Raw genomic sequence first — 7,253 nt, forward strand, 5'->3', positions numbered from 1 at the left:
GTCTGTATCAACCAACAAATAAAACTGAATTACTGTTTACACTTCAACTGTCTAATAGACCTTTGTGTACATGTATGTATATTTAATCTCATTTCTGTCCATTCAACTGATAAAATCAACGGAATCTCTGTAAATTTCGGGAATTCTACGTCTTTCACCTATAAAGGCTTTATAAAAATCGCTATAGAGGATTTTTTATACATTATCCTCGTCTCACGAGTTTTTGTTCTATTAAGAATGCATAATGACGTCACGATTTCCATTGAAAAAGCATGCATAGTACGAAAACATATGACATAAGTAAACATGATCTGACCATATATTTTAGGGATTGTATACATTCCGAGTCGAGTTATTAAGTAACATAATGTACAATTAAGGTATGTTACTAAGTTTGATTTACTGATAAACTTCCTTAATAAAGAAACATTATATAAAGTAAACATGTTCTTTATATCTTGCTGTGTGCAATTGGCCTAAATATGAAGGACAGTACAGCCCTGAAAATGGAATATCCCATTTTACACATGACATGTACATGATGTTCGCAGGAAAGACTTATTTGATTGTATCACCTTTGCGACAATTAATTCGTCTCTGCATTGTAATTTACTGACTGTTTTTTAATTTGATATCCTACCATAGAACATTATCATAATTTGATGTCAGGTTTGTCCACAATTTGGAATCTATATAATACAGATATACTGTTCCCAGATGGACTTCAATCTGAATTATTTATTGTCAATATTGAAAATAAGTAGATCCATCCTTTAGAAAAGTTGGAATTGTTTCGAATATAATGAATCCCCCGTCCTCTACACCTCTATTAGATAAAAAGGCTACATTTTCTTTTTTTCCTTTTTTAGAACAGCAAAATAAGGGATATTCCTCATTTCGGGGGGGTACATTTTACACATGAGAATTACGCGGGAAAGTCTTCCGTTGGAATGTATCACCATTGCGACAATTAATTTGTTTCTGCATTGTAATTTACTGACTGTCTTAATTTGATATCCTACCATAGAACATTATCAACATTTGATGTCAGGTTTGTCCACAATTTGGAATCTATATAATACAGATATACTGTTGCCAGACTTCAATCTTAATTATTTATTGTCAATATTGAAAAGTTGATCTATCCTTTAGAAAAGTTGTTTCAAACATAATTAATCCCTGTTCCCCTCCCCCTCTATATGTTTAAAAGGCTACATTTTCTCTTTTCCTTTTTGAGGAACAGCAAATGCAGAAATGCTTTAATTTGGTTTCAGAGATATAAGCCAAAATCTACATTTTACCCCTATGTTCTATTTTTAGCCATGGCGGCTTTCTTGGTTCGTTGGCCGGATCACCTGACACATTTTTAAACTAGATAACCCAATGATCATTGTGGCCAAGTTTGGTTAAATTTGGCCCAGTAGTTTTAGAGGAGAAGATTTTTGTAAAAGTTAATGATGACCCTTTTGGCCAGGTGAGCTAAAAATAGCGAATTATTGAAAAGAATTGTACTAATAAAAATATGTAATTACATGTATTTGCAAGATTTAAAATATAACATTTAACATTTTTAGAGTTTTAGCATGTTTAGGTTCCACCTACCATTTACTAAAACTGTGATTTCATTGCGGCTATATATATATATATAGTCTGTTAAAAGGATGTCAATTAGAGAAGCCAATATTTTGGGGCATTGATTTGAAAACATCAAATAGCTGTCCATGAGCATGTTTAGAGGGGTATTTAATTGGTGATAGATTAGGAATCTTTATTTCATTTGGACATTAGAGAGGGACATTAATCTGAGTCTTATATTATTGATTCAGATTTGATGGTAAATAGCTATAGACACTGATAAGCGATAAGTGACAGTCTAATAACATTTTATAGTTTTGATTGTTTGTTTTTCAGTTTACTATGATTAGGTGGAGGTATGATCTTATATTAAACAGAGGGGTACTCAGCCTATATCAATTTGTGCATGAAGCAATTTAGGTACCGAATCATTTTACCACAACTTTGTGAAAGTTTTAACCGGTGTTCCCCATTTATACCATTTATACCGTACATGTATACTGAAAATATGATTTAAAATTAAAGGTTTTTTTTTCAGGACTTCAGATCCATCCATGTAGTATGGCATTTTTGTGAGAAGTGGATATTCATGAAGGACCTGTAGTACAAAGTATATCACTGGATTGAGCTCTTTGTCTAAGTGTATTATCTAAGTGCTTTGCTTTGAGCTCAGTTCATTGTTATGCAATTCATTCTTTGTGAAATAAAGATATGACAAACAACTCTAATCTGCACAAGGAATTGTAGAAGTATCAATTCTATGTAAGTAGTCATGGGGAGAAACATAATAAAGCATTTTATTTACGTTTGAATCAAAGATGTTGTGTCCAGAAGGTAAATAAAACTAGAGGCTCTAAAGAGCCTGTGTCGCTCACCTTGGTCTAAGTGCATATTAAACAAAGGACACAGATGGATTCATGACAAAATTGTGTTTTGGTGATGGTGATGTGTTTGTAGATCTTACTTTACTGAACATTCTTTCTCCTTACTATTATCTCTATCTATAATGAACTTGGCCCGGTAGTTACAGTGGAAAATATATTGTAAAAATTTACAAAAATTTACAAAATTTATGAAAATTGTAAAAAATTGACTATAAAGGGCAATAACTCCTTAAGGGGTCAATTGACAATTTTGGTCATGTTGACTTATTTGTAGATCTAACTTTGCTGTACATTATTGCTGTTTACAGTTTATCTCTATCTATAATAATATTCAAGATAATAACCAAAAACGGCAAAATTTTCTTAAAATTACCAATTCAGGGGCAGCAACCCAACAACGTGTTGCCTGATTGGTCTGAAAATTTCAGGGCAAAAAGATCTTGACCTAATGAACAATTTTATCCGCATCAGATTTGCTCTAAATGCTTTGGTTTCAGAGATATGAGCCAAAAACTGCATTTTACCCTATGTATTATTTTTTAGCCATGTCGGCCATCTTGGTTCGCGGGCGGGGTCATCGGACACATTTTTTAAACTAGATGCCCTAATGACGATTGGGGACAAGTTTGGTTAAATTTGTCTTAGTAGTTTCAGAGGAGAAGATTTTTGTAAAGGATTACAAAAATTTACGAAAAATGGTTAAAAACTGACTATAAAGGGCAATAACTCCTTAAGAGGTCAACTGACCATTTTGGTCAAGTTGACTTATTTGTAGATCTTACTTTGCTGAACATTATTGCTGTTTACAGTTTATCTCTATCTATAATAATATTCAAGATAATAACCAAAAACGGCAAAATTTCCTTAAAATTACCAATTCAGGGGCAGCAACCCAACAACGGGTTGTCAGATTCATCTGAAAATTTCAGGGCAGATAGATCTTGACCTAATAAACAATTTTACCCCATTTCAGATTTGCTCTAAATGCTTTAGTTTCAGAGATATAAGCCAAATTCTACATTTTACCCCTATGTTCTATTTTTAGCCATGGCGGCCATCTTGGTTGGTTGGCCGGGTCACCGGACACATTTTTTAAACTAGATACCCCAATGATGATTGTGGCCAAGTTTGGTCAAATTTGGCCCAGTAGTTTCAGAGGAGAAGATTTTTGTAAAAGTTTACGGACGACGGACGACGGACGACGGACGCAGGACGACGGACGACGGACGCAAAGTGATGAGAAAAGCTCACTTGACCTTTCAGGTCAGGTGAGCTAAAAACACACAAATTACCAAACAATACTGCTCGTGCTACTAGCAATATCATGAACATGAATATGATGCTAGGTGATTTTGTTACACTTTTTTAAACTTCTGCACTGCCTACTGATAACACAGTCCTGAGTAGATGTAAGTGTCATTCAGTATTGTAAAAAAAGGACGGACCTATCTGCCCTAATTGATTTCTAAAATTATATTTCATTGTTCAACATCTATCATTCATTTGTCAATTTGTCAAACTGTGTGAATTAACAGTAAATGTTAATAACAGCACTTTCATACCACAACAAAACTAGCTTAAAACTGTACTGGCTTCACTAATATTTGTATTCATATAACAAAAAAATCTTGGAACAAGAATATTTTTGCAATACCTTTTTCATTTTAAATTCTATAACTTTTTAGATAAATAGAACATATTCGGACAATTAAATGTCTTCTAATCTGAGAAACAATTTTGACATTTAAACGAAATATTTTACTGATGGTACTGGGAAGATCCACCACAAAGAAACATAAATATAACAATACAAATAGTACATGTATTCATGTTCTCCAATACCATCTCCCATATAAAAAATCACATCATGAAGAAATGGACTTTGAGTTCCTCTCCTAGCTACAAATGTATCCAAAATCAAAGGTGTAGAGCATATTTTATCATAATCATTTGGTAATCAATGCAATTAGTGTCTCCATGACAGTCTTGAACATTAAAACAAAGTATTAAATAAACAATACTGCTAACGTTAAGTGTTTGGCTCAGTAAAGCTGTCATTGTGCAACACAGTTTAATATATATAGAACTCTATATCAACATGAAACACTGTCAAACATTCATACATACTATCCACACTGATCTGTGTGCACACTTGTAATAATATCAAAATAAAATATTTTCCAAAAATGACAAATAAAACTTTTGAATACAAAAACTACCTTATTACATATATACATTAATCTTTTACTTACCTTGTATCATTAGACAGTTATAAATTAGAATCACCAACGGCAACAAATACTTCATATCTCTGTGGGGATACAATATTCAACAGCAGGTGTTTTCTATAAGATTTATTCAACAGCTTGTTTCTTTTTCTATAAAAATAAATATAAGTAAACTGTATATAATACATCTGAGTTGAATCCAAGCTTATGGTATTTAAGGTTATAAATGTTGTGTAATAGTCTTGTTTTGAGTAGTAAGTTTTAGACTGTAATTTGGCTTATTGTCTTTGGATATGGAGTTCTCCTTCATTCTAAACCTTTTTTGCAAATACACACTTGGTATCTTCTAATCGTTTTATTTAGTATGATCACGTTTTTCTCAGACTGTTGATTACACCTTCTCACTAAATCCATAGGATGTATACGTACTGATTTATTTTTTTAGTCTGGAAAACATGATATATTTACTAGTTGTAATTGGATTCGACTTCAATAACTAATAATAATACATCCACATCATTTGAGCTTTTATAGATAGTTGCCTCATATTTGCAATGATACCACTATAAGTTATCTACGTTCATATCCGTAGATATGGATATTTTAACACCCTGAAGTATCCAAGTACACCCTGAGGCGCAGCCGAAGGGTGTACAGGGTACTGAAGGGTGTTAAAATATCCATATCTACAGATATGAACGTAGATAACGAATTTATCCCCGGTCTTAGTCTAAATCTGGCGATTTTTAGAGAAATTCGACCACAAAGTTAAACGTGAAAGCAACGTTTTTTTCATTTTTTAAATATCTTTTATTGAAATTTGGGAATTTGACATATTTTTAACGGGGTGTAGGGTACTACCTTTGGTAGAACCCTACAGGTAGACAAATATAAGACGTTTTTAAACTAGAGACAGAGAAACTGAAATGGGTCGAATTTGGCGCGCAATGTTGTGAGAGTTACATCATAAACGGTGTGACGTCAACGTGGGTCATTTGCATAGCTAGGTCAGTAGTACCATTCATTGACAATGTGGCTGCATAGTGACGATTTACTAAAATGTGTGCAAATAATTGATATAATAAGATAAAATCGTTAGTGGATTAAATATTTAATTATACAGACATCATGGAAAATCTACAGAATTCGATATTTCATAAGGAACAACCATAGAACTAAGGAAAACGCGCGTGAAATTCCCCGATGTAATGGGTAGCAACGTCCGGGGATATGGGTTAGCAACACCCAGGGGCTATGGGTTTTGTAACGACGTGCGTTAACCAATCAGAATCCTAGAAATATACTAAGCCGGGGATAAATTTCCTTATACCGGTAGTTTCATTTTAATTGTTTATCAATAAAACAACTAACACTGAAGGAAACTTGCAAGATATCAGATATTTTTTTTCTGCTATCATTATATTGGATTATTTGTATCAATAGCTATATATAACCTTAGCAGCTATTAATATACATGATATAAATATGTCCCAAAGTTGTTGTGTTAAATGTTATGACTAACTGATGCAACGTTTTACTAACCATTACTGTATATTACGATTCTCATTAGTTTACATGTTTATTGATGAAAGAATAAAATAAAATATTCAAACATTATTGTGGTTTTTTTCAAAAGGCCTCAGACATGTCAGAATTACCAATATATTATCCAATAAATGTGGATAGTGTCCACATGTGGACACAGATGATGCCCCCACTTGCATATCATATAGTTATAAAGGGACATAACTGAAGAACGGTAAAAGTGACGCTATCCAAATTTGAACTTGATCTGAGTTTTGTGGTAATCAGCATTGTGTGTAAGTCTCATAACATTTGGTTGAGGCTAACTTAAGTAGAGAACAGAAACTAAAAATTCAGCAATTTTTATTCGACCGCAAAAATTAAAAATGTTTTGGTCGTATATTGGTATCACGTTGTCGCTGTGGTCGTCATCAGCGTCGTCCGAAGACAGATGGTTTCTGGATAATAACTTTAGTATAAGTCAATAGAAATCAATAAAATCTTAACACAAGGTTTATAACCACTAAAGGAAAGTTGGGATTGATTTTGGGGTTATGGTCCCAACTGTTTAGGAAAAAGGGGCCAAAAAAGGGGCCCAAATAAGCATTTTTGTAGTTTCCAGACAATAACTTGTGTTAAAGTGTATGAATCTCTCTGAAATTTTACCACAAGTTTACATACTACAAAGGGATGGTTAGGATTGACTTTGGGGGGTTATGGCTCAAACCATTTAGGAATTATGGGCAAAAAAAGGGGAAAAACAAGGGTTTCTCTGGTTAAGGACAATTGAGACAATTTAAAAGTAGTGTAAGGGAGGTAATCCAAATCAATTTTAAAGAACAATGTTTGATTACCTCTCTTACACTGCTTGTAAATTATGTATTAAGAAATGATGATTGTCTTGAGGTGATTAGCTGTCAATTTATTTTTAGCAGTTACTATTAATTAATATTAATTTTAGCCATGACTATTTATGTCATTATATATTTTAAGACTTTTATGATGTATGATTGAATTAAATTGGATTAAAAAATTACAGACA

This window comes from Mytilus californianus, unplaced genomic scaffold (genome assembly GCF_021869535.1).
Source record: "Mytilus californianus isolate M0D057914Y unplaced genomic scaffold, xbMytCali1.0.p SCAF_101, whole genome shotgun sequence".
Taxonomy (NCBI): Eukaryota; Metazoa; Mollusca; class Bivalvia; order Mytilida; family Mytilidae; genus Mytilus; species Mytilus californianus.